We start from the raw sequence: 3,989 nt of genomic DNA, 5'->3' as shown, positions 1-3,989 counted from the left end.
GAACTTATCAGTGCATTACCGCCACCGCCTGGAAAGGAGTGTGAGTCAGAATGCATATTTATCGAAATTCTGTTATAGAGTCCTGTGTTTTTTAGAAACCGGAATATCACCTGAGTCCCTCTGTAGTATTTCCCTTAGAATTAACGTTAAACGGTTTCTTTGGAGTGAGTTTTTAAGTGTTTGTTTATGTCGATAGTATTGTCGACAGACTAAAAATATATGCTCCACTGTTTCCTGCTGATTACAATTGTCACATCTGCCCGAGTTATTTTGTATTTTGTATCTATTAAATTAAATGTAATATTGCCAAGGTTTACAGTTAGCTGCATTCTTTCTTGCTCATATGTCCTCTATCCACTGTAGTACTAACATTATTGCAATCATTTCTCCTGTATATTCCGATAGCCCCTCACTCATCTTTTTTCCTATTTTAATATGAAATTCTGGAATATAATTGCTACTCTCACCTCATTGTATAAATTATTTGATGCATTCGATAAACCTGGATATAACTTTAGTAATTGAATATGTGCCTTTATTGTATGCGAATACACCCCACACACACACACACACACACACACAAACACACACGCACACACTCACACACACACACACACGCACACACACACTCTATCTCATAGAATGTTATCATACCCTTCCTTTAATAACAAAGACTAGTGCTGGATTAAGCCAAGTTACCTGCAAACATATGATTTCTGGTTTCTTTTTTAAGATTTTAATGAATCCTTTGAACTCTTGGCTATTTGCCAATAAGCTTCTTGCATTCCATTGTAGTCCAATCCGACTGTCCTGTACCATTGACCTCCTGGCTTCCCATCTGCTTCAAGTCTTTTATTAATATTCTCCCAAGACACATCCTTTATCCCCAGTAATTTCTCAGTTACCTTTACTATTATTTTTATTCTTCGTTTGGTGTTTAACTTAATCGGTAGAATTTATGACATACGCAATAAATAGAATCATCTTATCCACTGTCAGAGCTGTGTTGGTTTTCTCTGACTGACCTGCCTCAGCTCTTAAAGATTGATTATGGTTAGGTGTTTTATTCCTTTCCCCTTGTCCTTGTACCCTCTTCTCAGCCTCTGCATAGCATGTTGTTAACTGCTTTGACCTGCTCGATTCCCACAGCCCTCTTCCTGACTTCACATCCTCCATATGTAACTGTCTTCTCCACCAAAATTGCAACATTTATCCTGTCCATGATCCTTACAATCCTCAAACCTATGATCCGCTCTACACTTGGGACACCTCTGTTTCCCTTTGCAAACTGTTGCAATATGTCCATACCTCTGGCATTTAAAGTAGCAAAGTGGTGGCGGGATGTAATGCCTTACCAGAAAACTCATACATCTGACTTTGACTCTTTCAGGGCTTGTTGATTTCTGAAACGCAATAAGTACAGAAAGCAACCAACTCTTGCTCCATTAACAGTTTTAGCAATCTCTTCATTCTATTCACCTCGCCCCCATAACAACTTTGTTTGAGTTTTTCCAAGTCTTCATCTACAGGAAACCCTGTTATCATTCCACGTGTCACTCGATTCTCACCCAAAGTTCTTCTCTCACTTATAGTTTTTTGCTCATACTTTCCATATGGAGAGCTTAGTTTTTATGTTTTTCCGTTTTACATATCATCAAGCTCCGATCCCTCAATACCTTAGCCCAGTCATTCCCAAAGTGTGGGCCGCGGCCCCCTGGTGGGCCGTGAAGCCACTGCAGGTGGGCCGTGAGAGGTCATCAGAAAATAAATAGATAAAAAAGTTTCAGATTTGTAAGTAAGCGTTGATTACTACAAAAAATGTATGATTGATTAAAAAAAAAAAAAAGTAATCATCACAGGTAATGAAACAAAGACATGATATATAAATTCCACGTTGTTCTTATTTTATCTGACCTATATAGCAGGTGTCGTTGTATTTGCTGACTGTCACATTAACACTTGAACGCATTATTAGCGGGGGAATCATAGGTGAGGGAGAACTTTGTTGTGAGCTGGGTCGAGAAAGATGGAGCAGAGGAAAGCTGCTGATGACGAAGGGGAATCAGGAAGTCAAACTGAATCATTCAAAACTAAAAAGAGGACTCGCAGAAAGGACTCAAGTGAGGACCTGTCGCAGGCCCAGAGGACAACCCCCAAGCCTGTGTGTGCGCTGAGATGCTAGCTAACAAGACCCTGGGACCAAGTGCGCCGCTGCCATTTAGAAACTAAACATGGACAATATTTATCCAAGCCTCGGGCACCTTTTAAAAATACGCTGAGAGAGCATCGGAGCCAGCTACGCGGCAACACCTCCCCTCTCATCGGGGGAGTTACAGGTGACACGATGTCACTTTACACGATATGTGATTCAATATCAAGTATATCGAGATAAACTGCTTGAGGTGTCAGACTAGAGGAATTCCAGTGTTAATGTCAGTTTATGGACATGTGATAGCGAGCAGGTTTTTTTTTGTTGGGGGGGGGGGCCTTAAACGCCTTAAGTAAATTTGGTTACGTTTTTTTACATTGGTTGCTTTGCAAATTGTTACGCTTAAATGTGGATGTTATTGGATTTGCACTGCACATGCCTGCGTTCATATACAATTATTTTTGCTATAAAATGAATAATATTGTAGTCGAGCATTTTGTTCTCTTATACTGTCAGGCATCAGCCGAAAAAGGACACGACAGATGGTTATTGAATCGGGACAACACACCCGTTTATTTTCCTTCACTCTTCCAAAACCTCTCTCCCCGACAGAACCCACTTCTGTTAGAACCCCTTCAAAACAAGAGTCCCAACCAACACCCTGCTTATAACAGGAACTACACACCAACCTTCCATAATAAAGCCACTAAATAAAATAGCTTACAATATGTATGGTAATAGTTGATTCTAGTCCTGTGTGTGGATCATATAGTTGTGATTAAAGGTGTGGGTGGGCCGCACAAATTTTTCAGTTTTCAAATTGGGCCACCCCATTCTTAAGTTTGGGAATGGCTGCCTTAGCCATTTACACCTCTCCTAGCCTCTTTTTCAATTCCCAAGACAACGCTATTGACTAAGTTCGTCTTCCTTTCTGAATTCAAGGATTATTTTGAATTCCTCCCTCACAATCCTTCTGTGAACAACTATATAACCTTCGTCTGAACTATTTTCTTCAAAGCTTTGTATAAAAATACCAACAAAAAAATGAATCGTATTCAAAGCCAAAGTATCAAAATTGGTTTTCGATCCAACTTTTCTCAACACAAAACTCTTCTGGAACTCTCCCAAGCTGTTTTCTGAAGCTCTTCTTCTTTTTGATGTTTCATGGCAGTTGGCAAACAATGTTATGGAATTGTAAAGGTGGTTCAGAGACAATCCCCCCTGCACCAGGGGAGTAATCAGCTGATGGCTGTTAGCTGATTACTCCTCAGGTTTAAAAGGCAGCAGGAGAGCAGCCATTGAAGGGAGAAAACACAGGAGAGACCAACCAATTACCTTTTCTGTCTCTCATGTGACTTTCTTGTGTTTCTCCCTCTGTGAAAACCGCGAAGCCATGGAGAATTAGTTCTCATAATTTGCGAGAATTCGGGTAATCTGGGACATTGGGTAATGTGGGACACCTAAATCCATTCAGTTTATTTCCTTTTCTAACAGCAAATAACCAAATCTAGTCAACAGGACTTTTACTAGTATGGATATCATGTGACTGAAATCACATAACTTCATGGAGGTAAAAGGGGCAGGGAAAGTGTTAATCAGAAGCTCCCCTTTGGAATTGCATGACAAGGTCAATGACATGAGATTCTGACAAGATTAATGTTAAGGATATAAATCTGTCATAAATAAGACTATGTTCCTAATTGTTATCAAATTATGTTTATGATGCATTAAAGCAACCAAATATGCAATGAGTTGTTCAAAATGTGTTTTAGTTTGTTGTTGTTTTTTACATATTTTTTAGCTGTCCAACTTTATCAAATATGATTGATAATGTGGGACA

Source organism: Hippoglossus stenolepis, chromosome 6, assembly GCF_022539355.2.
Source record: "Hippoglossus stenolepis isolate QCI-W04-F060 chromosome 6, HSTE1.2, whole genome shotgun sequence".
NCBI classification, from domain to species: domain Eukaryota; kingdom Metazoa; phylum Chordata; class Actinopteri; order Pleuronectiformes; family Pleuronectidae; genus Hippoglossus; species Hippoglossus stenolepis.
The sequence above is the reverse complement of the archived record's forward strand: the minus strand, read 5'-3'. Positions refer to the sequence as shown.